Here is an 8,229-nt window from a genome sequence, read left to right as displayed (position 1 = left end):
ATATGAGACACTGTCTCATTCAAAGGGTCAGCAAGTGGGGGTTGCTCATCATTATTCCAGCGGGCATTCGCTATTCAGAGGGCATTTTCTAAAATAAAAGAGCACACATTATTAGATGAGAGGGACAGCTGCAGGTATGATGGAATGTAAAAGAGAGAAACAACTTTTTCCTAAAACATCTTATAGCCTCTTGCTCTTAGATATGGCGTGCTACACACCAATGATCAAGACTCTGCTCAACGTGGCTTGTCAAACTCCCTAGGACTCCTTTAAAACCTTAGGCTCTGATACCAAGTTTTTAATGATCCAAAATCACTTCCCGGGATGTCACATGGTGCTTAAGGCTATAAGTAGCCCTAAGTTAACCCTTTGAGCCCGTTTCTATTAATAACACTCATTTGAAGATAAAATAATTCAAGCGCTAGCATAGTCATATCATATGAAAGGAAATATGGAGAAAATGCTCGGTTTAAACGACCACAATACTAGAAACCTCAACACAACCACAATTTGATAACTAGTCTGACAAATCCTCCACTAATCCATGAACTAGAGAGCCATTGGGACAAGTCCCCAATTGACTCAAAATGAACTGGAAATAACAACATATTATCTCAAAATATGGATATGTCTGAATATAGGTCCTCAAACCATGAGGACTCACCACTATAGAAATGTAGATAGAGGTGCTCGAAAGTCACTGACGAGGTTGGAACTGAGCACCTAAACCTACTTTATAAGACAATGTAGCACATAGATGTATATGTGGATCAATACTTAGGAATGTACTGAGTATGTGTAGGTGAATGAATTTATATAAAACAACATCAATACTATTTGATCAAATCATGCATGTAATAAGTAATGACTCATATGGCTTGAATAAGTATAAAATGCGAAGCTCATGAATCATGTAAAATGGAATATGTAACACAATCTCGTAAGTCATTATACTTTCAGCTTTGAAATTTGTACTCTTCTCTTATTCTCATTACTCAAGGATAAAGTAAACTTTAAGCAATACTTTTAACTCATGCATATGTCTCATGGAGAGTAAAACTTCTTTAATGCTCAAGAACTCATAACTCTTTTGAAGTCAAATACTTGGAATTCAAAATCATATAAATTTGGAACATACTTGAAGGCATTTCATTCACGTTAGAAAAATATCTCATTTCAAGCTTTAGGGAAAAATACTCATATCAAGGGAAAGTATTTTAGCTTTAAAGGAAAATATCTTATCTCAATGGAAAATACTTTAGTTTAGGAGTTTCTCTTAACCGACATAAACCATGCGAGCTACATGGAGTCCAACATTTTGTCCTCCTAAGAAAGAGACTTCACATTGGGTAGAGGCGTCATACTTTTGCCAAGGAGTATAACCTAGGTCCAGTGATCACTAAACAAACTCGACCTCGGACCCAATATCAACTCGGCCTTAGGCCCAATAATAATCATAAACTTGATCTCAGGCCCAACTACGGTGGCACGTAGTTTTGGGTATGAAACCATAATAACTTACCCCCTCGGTGCTAAATACTACTCCCTTTAGTTTATCTTTTATCTCATGAAAATCCACTTTAGAATAATCTCATGGTTCAATAAAAACCCAATAACCAAATCTGTAATCTCATGTAGTAGAGTGGATTTCAAAACTCAATGACCATTAGGTCAAAATATTTATCAACAATCTCAAAATACTCAAATGATGGGTGCTTATAGTACAAGAGTTTATAAAATGTCAAGTCTCAAGTAGGGCTTAATAATTCATAATTCAATCTCAAGTTAAAACTCATCAAAGGCATAATAGATAGCATATAGATTCATAACTCATGTGGAAATCTAGATATTTTAGCAATTTATTTCAAAATCTCAACATATTCATATACTTCAGTGTTTCAAAAATTTCAAATATTAACTTCTCAAGGATTAAAATCATGGGGTATAGACCCAGCCATAATTTCTCAAGAAAACATGTAAAAAACCATTCCATTAGACTCTCAATTCAAGGGAAACATCAAAAGCTTAGAACTAATAATAATGGGTGAAAAACCCCAATTCAATTTTATGTAAAATCTCATAAATTGCAGAGAATTATAGTTTAAATAAGCTTTTGGGCACAAGGGTGAAAGGATTACCGTTGTTTAAAACCCCACATACCTTGAATTAGAAGATTTGGGTGAGCTCTCACTTTCGGAACTCTATTCGTACTCTTGAATGAGGGTTCTTGAAGCCCTTGACTTAAGAACCTTGAATCTTGACTCAATTTAGAAAGTCTATTATGGATTCTTGAGATTCTTGGAAGAGGGTTTGGATGCTTAGGGTTTTTGTTGAGAGAAAACTTGAGAAAAACTTCTTAAAATGCTTTTAAATGACTTTGATTTGGTATTTGCACGATTTAAAAGTCTTGGAAAAAGTCCAAAGTGTCCTTTTTAACTTCTGAACGAACCTGGAAAAAAATTAAATTGGGAACCCAATTTCATGGGCCACTGCGATGCGCCACTATCACGGTGGCTAACTGGAAATTGACAAATGGGAAATTGATAGGCACCACGACGCGGAGCCATCATGTTGTCCCACTAGTTGAGACCTGGAACTTCAGCGCAATGCGTCACAATTGATCCAGGCCATTGGAAATTGACTATTGGGAAATTGGGGTCCTCCACGATGTGCCAGTATAATGGAGTTCCACTGGAAATTGACAATTGTCAAATACACCCTCTCTGCGATGCGTTAAGTACCAAAATGACGCTGTTTTATGACTAGGACATAAATTAACCATAAATTCTTACCCGAGTATCAGATTTTGGGCAAATCTTATATCGAAGGAAAGCTTATCAAATTTCCCATGTAATAAAAAGTCAAAATTGGGGAAATTCCAAATGGTTAACATGATACTCACTTAGGAAGTTACTTGTCAATCTTTCAGGGATAGAATTACAGTTCACTTGACATGCTCTAAGGCTCAGACTATGAGGAAACTTTAAGGGGTCTTACATTAAAGCTCCCTTGACTAGTTTATTATGTCAAGCACACTACCACTTACTTGATTTAATTCTGGCCTAATTTCAAAGAGAGAAAGATTGGAGAATGAGCAGCCAAGGCCCAATGGTTTTAGATCCACAAAGGCCCAATATAATGGGCAAGTTGCTGCATCACCTAGTTGATAAATTATGTCCCAAAAATAGCCAAGAAAGTCGGACAAAAGCAGATCCTGTTAAAGGGGCTGAAACAAGCTCTCTTAGCTCATTTTAACTAGCCAAAAAAACAACTTTCAAGATTTTCTCTTATGTTCTCTCATAGCTATCAGTAGCCCTATAATTCCACTAGGGTTCTTGGGATTTACCTTCCTTCCAAGTCTAAGGTAATTGAACAAATCATGAGCACATCTTAAGAATACTTTGAGAATTATGATCTCTATGATTAAACCATTAGACATCCATTTTTAAGTTTGGCAGTCCTTTTATTCTTAATTATTAATAGATTTTTCTCTTCACTTTTGGTTTGGGAGTAAAAGGATCAAGCTATTTAAGAGATATACATTAAGGTAATAAACTATCACCGAAATTAAGGTATGGCTACTGTTCATTTTTACCCTTTTTCAATACATGTATTGGTATAGTCGTATATATGTTGTTGTTAATAACTCAAGGGATGGTAAGTTCAATATTTGGTTTCTATATTGATATTTGGTGTTGTTTTAGAATGGTTTTATATATATATGTTAGGGGATTCTTGGTATATATTGGGGGCTGATGTTGAGAAAAGGTGTGAATGGTTTCCAATGAAAGGTAGAAGGAGGGTATTATAGCACATCACCAAATTGAACGTCGCATATGCTTACTTCCCACACCACTTGGTATACTATTTTGAGAGCACAATAAATACAAAACTATTAAGGGGATCATATAAGAAGTTACATTGTATGTGAATGTAATTGTAGAAGAACAAGGTTTAAAGAACACCCTTGGATTAGTTAATTATGGGTTACTACCCACTTACTATTTTGGTAAGTTTAAATGGCATGAATGTGTCAATTAGATGCTAATATTAGTTTTATGCTATTGGTTATTTCCTTAATTTAATATTATCTTATCTTGTTATATGCTCAGAATTCACTCAACATAGGGTGTCGGATGATTAACGATTGGGTATTAGGGGTGGTCTCCAGTTCTGGTTAGACCAGAGGTACCCGACATGACTAGGCCCTAGTTCAGGTTGTGTCATGGGATGTTTTTCATGGTTCCTAACGTATTTTGGCAATTCATATGAGGAATTATGGTTTTGGATGGCTTGAAAAACCTTATAGTTGACTTTGGTCAATATTTCTTGATCTGTGCATCATATAACAAAATGGACTGCACTCGAAGGTCTAGAATGTCAATTTTAGGTTGGAAACATCATTGGTTTTATGGATTTTATATCTAATTTTGATCCTTAGTTTGGGCATTTGTAAAATTGGGTTTCGAGGGCAACTCCATATATGATATCACCATTAAGCCTGGAGTATTAAATTTTATAGGGTAGCATAGTTCATTTGTATTCTTAGAATTCAAGATAAATCCTAAGTGCCTGCAGATACTTGGTATCCTAAGTCTCCAGCTGGTGTAGTCGCTAAAGTTCCATTTTTGTTGCCGTAGTGATGAGCGCTAAAGCAAAAATTATTCACTTTAGTGGCTATCTACCAAATATGTAAGGGCGCTTTATCGACCCTTGTCCACTTTAATGGAGGGCTTTAAAATGTCCCTTTCCCACTTTAGTGGATTGACAGTCTTGTTAGATACCGCTAAAGTAGCACTTAACCGCATTAGCAGTCACTTGCCCGCTTTAGTGACACCTATAGTGATATAGGTGTAAAGACCTCAAGGCCATTAACAAAGAGTCAAGCAAAAGAGTTGCAAGGTCTACAAGCCATGGTTATAAAGATTGAAGCTTGTGCATGTGCCATGAATTCACCCAAAGGAGTGCATATGCTAAAGTGTGAAGAGAGTCCTTGAAAACACTCTAAGGCTGCCCCTTTCCTACTCTCATTAAGGGCATTGTGGTATTTTGATGCCTTTTTCTTACACTCAGTAGGAGCCCTTTCTTTTAAGGGTAATTTAGCCTTTTATATAATAACTATAAATAGACTTTTATGTTTCTATTTTCATTAGTTTTTGATGAATATTGAATGAAATCTCTTGTGAGGAATGTTTATAGTGTAGGATTTGGAAAATTTATTGAAACTAAGGCATCATTTAGTGTGGAATCACTTGTCCTGCAAATTGACTTAGAAACGTTGGTGCTTTAGGGAGGTTTGAGTCCCTTTTGTGTCAATGTAAGAGTGTGGTTTTTCCATTGCAATATTTGGTGTTTGATACACACCATGGTTCTTATTGTATTGTAATGGTTATGTCTCACTAACTTTCTTTCTTTTATTACATTTTAGTTTGTTGTTATGCCTCTAGGTCCATTGGTATTTGCTTCTTATGTTACTAGTCTCATCTTCATCTCCCTTCGTTAGGTTTATTTCGGGTTTATAGCTTTAGTCCTATATCATTTGGACGGTTGTTCCTACAACTCCAAGTCTTGGATTGTTGTTACCTTAAAGAAAATCTTCACAAAAAAAGAGTGAAAAATTCAAAAATCACAAAAAAAGCTTTGAGTCTTATTGTTGGTAGTAGATCCGAATCTAAAACCTTAGATTAACATAGTTTTTGTGTGTTTTGATAGTTTCTATTGCTAGATCCTTGATCACTAGAACTAATAGAGTCTAGATCTAAGTTTTGAGCAAGATTCAGGTTGTTTTGAGCATTCCACCATTGTTAGACTTGAGTTTGAAGCTTTTGGAGGGTGGATCTCGTATGATGTATTGTGGTTGTGATGTTTTGTAAGTGATTTTGTGATATTTGTTCTTGGCTTGGCAAAGGGACCTTAGATCTACAAGAAAATTTGAATTTGGAGGTTATTTGCCTTGTGGTCAAACTTGGTCAACTCATGAATGTTCTCATTGTTCTTCCTCATCTTCATATATTGTTGAAGAAGAATATTAAAAAGTGCTTGTTTGATCTATAAAAAGGAAGAAATAGAGTATGGAAGTTGTTTGTACAAAGAATATTCCTAGCATACTCTATGTCATCCAAAAGAAGAAGGGAACAACGGGAATATTCAAGTAAATTGAAAATAAACGGGGGAGGGGGGGGGGACCAATTCAATTCAAATCCATTTTGAAGTTTGAAAATACTCCAAAACATGGATTTCCCCGCTCAAAATCATCACTCTCTCTCTTAGTTAAAGTTCATGGTCGAGACACAAAAATTAAAGAACAAAAAAGAAATTTAAAAGTTAACATCCAATCATAAGGTGCCACATCATCATTTTGTGGACAACCGAATTTTAGCTCAAACTTGGATTTCTTAGTTTCTATTCTTGTCTCCTTAGCTACATTTCGTTGATTCTATCACTAATTAGGAAAATAGTAACTATCTACTAGGTTGTGAATTAGTTTAGAGTCCTTTCTTTCGTGTTTTTGTTCTTGTTGTGCTTTTTAGTTTTGAATTAATTTTGTTTTGTTGGTTCAACTCTGAAAACAAGTTTTCTTTGAGTCAAATCAAATGAAAATCTATTGCGGCAAAAAGTGGACTCATCCCTCAATCACTCACAAAGTACAAGCCGATTTTCAACGCTTGTGAAACCAAGTCTGAGGTAAATCCAAGAGTGAGAGTCCTCTATTCAATGTCAAGCAAAGCATCTAACTCCTACATAGACCTCAAGGCAATTAGATTCCTGACTCACGTTTCTAAATAATAAATCAATAGAAGCTATTCTATGCTTGTCACAAGCTAATCTAAGATTCCCTCACACCAAGTGGTGTGAATAAGAACCACCATATTTTAAATAGTCATCGGGGTCAAATGAGCAGAGTGGCCATAGACATAGGTTTAGGCAACACTCTTCTCCCCCTAGAGTACCATAAATACAAAGAGTTAAACCCTCTACACTACTAGTATAAGCATCATCAAAGGCAAATAGAGGGTCATCCCTATTCAATTAACCAATAATTTTAACATCATAAATCACTTGAGGTTTATTAACCACATCACAAACATCCTAAAGTGGTGGACTAGATTTATACACAAGTTGGTCCATATAATTTTCATAAGATAATGTACTATTTTTCAACACAATGGATTCAACACTAGGTGGACACAAAACAATCTAATTAGAAGAGTTAATTTGGTCATCACTAGGATCAACTAGTGTATCCACGCTCTCAACTTATACATTATCATCACGAAGTTAAGGGAGATTAGGCTCATCTAAATATAAGATATAACTCATACTTAGTTGGCTATTAACCTTATTTACTATAGTTGTAATACCTCAGGAGTATACCCTAGATGCCACACGGTGCCTATGGCCCTGAGAGACCACAAGCTAACCTATGAGCTGGTACCTACTGTGAGCACTGAATAAAACTTATAAACAACATGTGTGGAATTTCAACTGAAACGCCAAAAGGTTTTAACAAATGAAATCAATACTGAATCATAGTTTTAAACGTCTAAAACATACTTTCAATACTAATAAAACAACTAATAATAATGAATGATATTGACTATCTGTCTGTACTAGTATAAAAGTCTCTAAATTGTCTAACTGTGGAGTTGATGGAATCAGTAGAGTCTTTGTCAGACTAGTTATCAAATTGTGGTGTTGTAGAGGTTTTTCGGTATTACTTGGTCGTTTGGACCAAGAATTTTCTTCGTATTTCCTTTCATATTATATGACTATGCTAGTGTTTGAATTATTTCATCTTGAAATAAGTTTTATTGGTAAAAACAGGCTCAAAGGGTTAGCTTGGGGCTACTTATATCCTTAAGCACCGTGTGACATCCCGGGAGGTGATTTTGGGTCGTTACAAACTTACTATCAAAGACTAAGGTTTTTAAGGAGTCCTAGGGAGTCTGACAAGCTGCATTAAGTAGAGTCTTGATCATTGATGTGTAGTGCGCCACATCTATGAGCAAGATACTATAAGAAGTTTTAACAAAAAGTTATTTCTTCTTTCAGATTTTATTATGCCTACAGTTATCCCTCTCATCTAATAATCCGTGCTCTTCTATTTTGAGAAAATGCTTCTTTGAAGAGCGAATATCTATAGAAACAATGATGAGCAACTCCCACCTATTGATCCTTTGAATGATAATGTGTCTCATGCCGAGTTTCAGGCCGCCTTTTAGGCGTTAG

Source organism: Capsicum annuum, chromosome 4 (genome assembly GCF_002878395.1).
Source record: "Capsicum annuum cultivar UCD-10X-F1 chromosome 4, UCD10Xv1.1, whole genome shotgun sequence".
NCBI classification, from domain to species: Eukaryota; Viridiplantae; Streptophyta; class Magnoliopsida; order Solanales; family Solanaceae; genus Capsicum; species Capsicum annuum.
This window is presented reverse-complemented; position numbering follows the sequence as displayed.